Below are 6272 nucleotides of genomic sequence, written 5' to 3'. Positions count from 1 at the left end.
AAAATGAGAGTGTCTCTGAATCATTAGAGACTCAAAACCTAAAGAGAAGCTATATCAGGAAGATCAAAGTACTAGCCCAGTAATTAAACCAAGGACAGCCCAACAACAAAAATAAAAATAAGAAAACACTTAAGCAAGACACAAAGACAGACTACCAGTTCATCAACAGCAAATTCTAGGGGAAACGAGGGGAAAACTCTGACAATCAACCACTAGGACACCCTGAATTCATAGCACAAGAAGTAACAAAACAGATCAATCAGGCTCTAGAAAAATTCAAAACAGAAATAATTTCCCAGATAACTAGAGATGGTGAGCACAATGAAAGACATGATTAGAAACTCTAGAACAGAAAGACAAGAAAGAAATTAATTCCTATGTGAACTACAATGAAAATACAAATAAAAGTCTACCACACCTAAGGCAGTTTTCATACATGAGAACAGCATTTTCCATACTCAAGTCTCACACTGATAGCACATATTTCATTTTCCTGTCTTCTTTGATAGGACATACTTGATGTCTTTCTGGTCTTCCTGTTTTCTGAGGAGGTTCTTGTGATGTTTCACCTGTCTGTTTATTGATACGCTCCAAAAATCTTTTGAGATCATCTTTGGGCAGATACATACTATTCTTCCTGTGTTATAATTGATCACTTATCAGTCTCAGTCCCAATACTCTAAGAAAATTTCTCCATGATATGTTGTGCTTTTATTTATTTTTTTGTAAACTATGATACTATTTATGCCTGACATGTTTAGGATCAAGTAACACAATTAGCCAATGCTTTGTGCTGACATAGTTGCTGCATAATTTGTCAACATCTACTTCCCATTTCCTTTCCTTGTAAAATGTGTCCATTTCTGGCTTCATTTGTGCTGAGGATTCACTATCAATCTTTGTTTTTGAGACAGGGTCTCCTATATGGTCCAGGCTGGCCTTGAACTCACTATGTAGCATAGGCTGAGGCTGAACTCACAGGATCCTCCTGCCTCAGCCTCTTCAGTGCTGGGATTACAAGCTTACACCACCATGCCCAGCTTCACTGTTGTTTTAGTTACTTTTCTTTAGCTGCTAAAACAAAATACCAGACACCCAAAGTTAAGGGGGAATGATTTATTTAGCTTACAGTTCATGGACGTTTCAGTCCATAATTGGCTGGCTCCAAGGCAGGGTGGCCTGGCAGACAGGATTTGCACAGGAGAGAAAATTCCTGGTGGCCAGAATAACAAAAACAACAAGGAAAACTTAACACCATCCTTCTGCTCCTTTTACCTTATCCAGACTACTGGGATTAGGATGGTGCCAAGCAACCTGTGTACTGATTTAGTAATCACACACACTTAATCCCAGCATCACATACTCTAGATTCAGCCACCTCTGAAAAAACCCTATGACTGGACAGGGCTTTAACAACTATCAATCTTATCATCATGGTGTAATGTTGATAGTATCAATAGTTTTTCTTCACTATATATGAGGTGAAGAAATCCAAAGATTATATTATACATTTCTCTATGGTGAACTTGCAACATTTTTTCAGGAATCTCAGCTTTGGTCTTATGAATAGTTCCTATGTGGGTCAACTGGTGTTCTTTTAGCAAATGTAGTATCAATGGGTAACTAGTGAACCAATTGTTGAATGTGACATTTGGATTACTTTTTTTAAAACAGGTACAACAAGTCTGTTCACAAAGTCATAGTATCATAGACAGATAAGTAGAAATATTTGGGGCAGTCAGACAGGCCTAGGCCTCGATGGAGTCAATGCAGAAGACGACAACACATAAAAACTGAAGCTAGATGTTTCTAAAGAAGATTAAAGTCACCATGGCTAGATTTACATAATTTCCTAAAGGACAAAGGGAAACTTTAGCTTTACATCCTTTTGAGATTTCCCATATCACAGGCCATTATTTCAGTGGGGGTGGTGGTCCATCCTCTCCCCTAGTCTTAAGACTAAGGCTACTAACAAAGCTTTGTAAATAAGGTGCGAAAGAGGGGTTGTAGGGAGGGGAGAGGAATAGGAAAAAAAAAGAATCAAGATATGTCTTGTATATGTACAAATTCTGTATGATGAATGTGATCGTTATGTATATCTAAAATGTACCAATAGTTAATTAATTAAAACAAAATTAAGACTACTAAGACTAAAAACAAGACTATAGATTATCAACCAAGGTTAATGATGTCATCCCTACGCCCTTGCTAGGTTCCCCACTTCACTACTGAATCAACATTAGCTAAGTGGCTATATTTGTAATTTTATTGGTTAACTATAGGGTGACCCACATATTTTTGCTCCATAAAACTCTCTCAGAAAAGTGGGCTTGGTGGCAACCCGCTTTCGAGTCCCCCACTGCCTCTCAGGAGCCATCATCTGTCTCAATAACCTCCGTTGTTCCTTAGAATTCATTCTTCAATTTTGGGGAGGATGAACTTCGTGTATCTGACACCTCACGGGTTGGGAGTTGCATTTTCCCCCTGTATCAGTAGGGTTTATTACTGCACGAATGAAGACCCAGTGGCTGCGTTCCAGGATATATTTCTAAATTTAAGGTGCAAAGTGTCTTCGCATCTACCAAGGGATATATTTTTTTACCATATTTGGCAGGTCTACTTGGCATATATTGCTGAAAGCTTCAACAGCCACGAGATGATACATGTATTTGTACATTGTATAAATTGCTTGACAGTTCAAAACAAAGTGTTCAAAAAAAGAGTGAGTAGTAGCCAAATTGTCAGAGATTTTTCTTTCTTGGCAGGTCTTTTTGTTGTCAAAACATAGGCAATTTTGAAGTCAACCAAATCTCCTGCGCATCATTATTGTTCTAAAAATCTCAACACCACATTTGTCACTCTTCCATAAATCCTGTAGATTTTGACAATAGAATGATAAAGTCCTGCTACGAAGGTTTTTAGTTAACATAGTGAGATGGCATGATAAATATATTTTGAGTACTGCTATTGATGCATATAGAATGCTTTCACAATGTATTTTATAATTTGTGTATTTCAAAACATCTCGTAGCATATTGTCTGTTACAAACAATTTCCACCATTGAATTTCAGTGTCGGCATTCTGTCCAATGGGTTTCACGCCTGGCAAGAACAAAATAACATTTTCTGACCTAGTTTTAACATTGCGTCATTCAAGTATACATGATCACTTTATAGCATTTTTACTAGTCAAGTATTTATTTACATTACTGCTTCCTCACCTGAATTAAGGTCTTCATTCTGTACTTCTCTGGCATATCTTGCTAACTTCTTCAGCTTACATGATCGATGTCATCACTGGTAGCCACATCACCTGATAACTCACTTTCAACCTCCTCCCAAAGTGGTAAAAGCAGATTTTCATGTGATATTGTACTGAATTGGGCTAATTCTACAAGAAAAATAAAAATAAATAATTTAATAAAAATTATTAATACACAAAAATGTAACACAATGCATAACATGGGTAAAACTCATCTGTTTACAATTTGACACATGTGCATACACCTTGCTGTTCCTGGTACCAAGTGGATGAATACAGATTACTTCCTGTATTTCCTCAGCGCAGCTACTGAGATGCAGAGCTGGCTACTGTTATGCTAAAGTACATATGTGCACTAAAAATATGCTATTGGGCCAGGGAATTAGCTCAGTGGCACTGTTCCTGCCTTGCATGTGTAAGGTCCTGGGTTTGTTTCCCAGGTACCAAAACAAAGTAAGAAAAAGATGCTATGGGGTCTGCAACCCAATATGAGGAACCATATTAACAGATCAGTGTGCAACCACCTAGCTTTCTTGCAAGTTATTGCCTCAGACATGCTGTTACCTGCTGTTTTTCACTAATCCATATGCAAAGCAATTTTTCCATTTCTTCCCATGTCTGTGAACATTGCTTCTTTTACTTTAGAAACACTTGCTGCTCTCATCTCTTCCTTATTTCTGTCATTCTGGGGCATTGTGAACAGAAGAGCAAGATCAGCCACACTTTTGCCACTCCTACGCTTCGTTATGAACTGCTTTTTCTTTTCAAAGGTTGTTCTTAAGTACTTTTTTGGCTTAGTAGTACCACTCTCAATCTTTTTGTGACTTATGATTAGCACAGAAGTACAAGACAGTAATAATAAACATATGAGGGTCCTGTACTGTTCCCAAGCTGTGAGACTGCCACATAGACCCATTGGATCAAAACAGAAGCACACCAAGTGGCAACTGATGGAACCACTCTTATAGGGTGGTGGTGTGACACAAGCGTTCTAGCAAGTCTAACAAGTCCAGAGCAAGAGCCAAGTCCTGAAATAATTTTTCTCATCAAAATGCCAGAATATTGTGTTTGACACGCTCTGAAGCCAAGAATCAAAGTATGACTGTATTTCAAAAGTGCTCATATACTTTCAATCCAGAATGTCTGTCTGTGTGCACACAAAAAGCTCCTACAAATCAAAAACATTTTTAAAAAGGATAAAGATTAAAAATGTGGCCAGTAACAGATGCGAAGTTTCACTCTCACCATACAACGAAATTGTAGTTCAGGGTAGCCCTGAAGTCACTACATAGCCCAGCCTGGCCTCGGACTCACAGCGATGGTCCTTCTTCAGACTCCTGAGTGCTGGGATTACAGGCAGGGCCACCACACCTGGCCTACATACATACCATGTGTCTCCCATGTAGGCCCCTAGCCACTGGGAATTGAACTCAAGACCTGCGGCTTGCCAGGCGGGTGTGGTGCCACTGAGCTACATCCTGGTCAGTAAGACAGCATTTTAAAGTTAATAAAGTGGCACAAAACAAAAACTAACAATAACATTGGTGATAACATAGAACTGCAATCTGTATTATGCACTGCAGCTAAAAGATAAATTATTACATCCCATATAAATGCATACAAACATATATATCCATATGCACGAATTTTTACTTTATGCGCTAGGATAATGATTAAAGGTAATAATTACCTTGAGATTGAGTGTCTTAAATCACTGTTTCTGCTCTCTGAAAATTGTTAAATGGATCCCATTCAGGTATTGAGTAACACAGGGACTTTACGTACTTAACATTTCATTCATCAAAACAAATCTGGTACAGATATGTCTCCTTTTTTCTATGTGTAATTTTAGTCTCTGACAGACTGTCATTTACTCCAGACATCTGTACCTTTAAGTGGAGAAGTCAGGATTCAGGCCCAGGTCTTACAACTCTGTCTCTGCCACAGTGGTACAACATTATGATCTACACCCTGAAGTTTAACACAACTGAAGCACACTTGGGAATATTTCTAGTTTTCCTGGAAATACTCTCAATCAAGACCATCCTATAATGCGGGTAAGGAAAAAAGGAACAGAAAAATGCAGAGTAAGCAAGACCTCTGGGGGGCGGGGGTGTAATTTCACTGACTCACAAGTTCCCCAGGGATGTCTCCCCCATCAAAAAAACCAAAAAACCAAACCCCCAAAACAAACAAACAAACACTTTGGCTCCTGGGTGAAGAGTATCTACTTTGTAGGGTTAGAAAAGAGGGTAGGTTCAATGACAGTATTTAAAAATTTCAGATTTCTTTAGCCAGTTATATCAACCACTACATAAAACGTTATACAATGCTTGTGTTCAGAAATCTTTGGTTTGCCTTAGTAAAAACGTCATTTTTACTATAATGAACTCTTCACTCCAAAACTACATATAAGGAAAATAATGAAATCCATGGTTATGGGACTGGTAGAATTAATTTGATTCAACTGCTCTTCTTGAGGGCAAACGCTACCTTACATGTTGAGTATGAAAATAGATGTAGGACAAGAAACTAAAAATATTAGGCCTAAAAAAACAGGCTCCGGGGCCGGGGATTTAGCTCAGCGGTGCCGCCGTCTGCCTCGCAAGCTCAAGGTCCCGAGTTTGATCCCCGGTACCAAAAAAAACCCCCTCAAAACCAGGTTCTACCTTTCGGTAACTCGAGGGAGGGAAACAGAACTCGGCGTAGTCGGCTTCCAGAGCCCGTGAGAACTACGAGTCAGTCAAGAAGACGGGTTTCTTAAAGCCGCTGAGACTAAACAGTACCAGCCACGGCCTAAGGCCTTCCAGGGAGCCGACCGAACACTCGCCGGAAAGCGTAGGCCGCACAGATGCCCAGAGGGACCCAGGCTGAAGGGAGGAACCACGGGAGGCCACCCGGTTTGCGCGCGCCGCGCCGCGCAGGTGCAGTAGAGACCTCCTGCGCTTGGGTGGGGCTGGCAAGGGGCGCAGCTAGCCCCCTCTGGCGCGCTGACGCGACGGGTCGCGGC

General features: G+C 40.0%; 1 long non-coding RNA gene across 7 annotated transcripts; it reads right to left on the bottom strand.

The window, feature by feature from the left end:
• Positions 1 to 2091: 2091 nt before the first annotated feature.
• Positions 2092 to 6264, bottom strand: LOC104848027. Of its 7 annotated transcripts, XR_004516750.1 has the most exons (6): positions 5932 to 6264; positions 5152 to 5308; positions 4953 to 4989; positions 3827 to 3947; positions 3222 to 3391; positions 2092 to 3102 (listed from the first exon to the last, which is right to left on the bottom strand). It is a non-coding gene; the product is annotated as an uncharacterized LOC104848027 (long non-coding RNA). The 7 variants fall into 7 exon arrangements; XR_004516749.1 differs by lacking the exon at positions 3827 to 3947; XR_776291.3 differs by lacking the exon at positions 5152 to 5308.
• Positions 6265 to 6272: the final 8 nt, after the last annotated feature.

The sequence above is a fragment of the Fukomys damarensis genome, unplaced genomic scaffold (genome assembly GCF_012274545.1).
Source record: "Fukomys damarensis isolate Sample0158 unplaced genomic scaffold, DMR_v1.0_HiC HiC_scaffold_12, whole genome shotgun sequence".
Taxonomy (NCBI): domain Eukaryota; kingdom Metazoa; phylum Chordata; class Mammalia; order Rodentia; family Bathyergidae; genus Fukomys; species Fukomys damarensis.
Note: the sequence above shows the minus strand (reverse complement) of the source record. Positions and strands in the feature narration are given on the sequence as shown.